Source organism: Eimeria tenella, genomic scaffold (assembly GCF_000499545.2).
Source record: "Eimeria tenella Houghton genomic scaffold, Eth_scaff1828, whole genome shotgun sequence".
Taxonomy (NCBI): Eukaryota; Apicomplexa; class Conoidasida; order Eucoccidiorida; family Eimeriidae; genus Eimeria; species Eimeria tenella.
The window spans coordinates 1,415-1,637 of record NW_013541662.1 but is presented as its reverse complement, the minus strand read 5'-3'; positions in this window follow the sequence as shown (position 1 = coordinate 1,637).

The following is a 223-nucleotide window of genomic DNA, read 5'->3' as shown; positions in this document are numbered from 1 at the left end:
GCGGCCGCTGCTGCGGGGGACTCCGGGGCCTCCAGCCCCCCCAGCATCAGCAGCTTCGGCAGCAGCAGCAGCAGCAGCAGCGGCGCCTCCAGCAGCAGCAGCAGCAACATCACCACGCCCATCCCCTCGCCCCCCAGCGGGCCGCTGCAGCAGCAGCAGGGGCCCCCCGCCGCTGCTGCGGGCGCGGCGCCGGGGGGGCCCCCGGGACCCCCAGCGCCCGCGC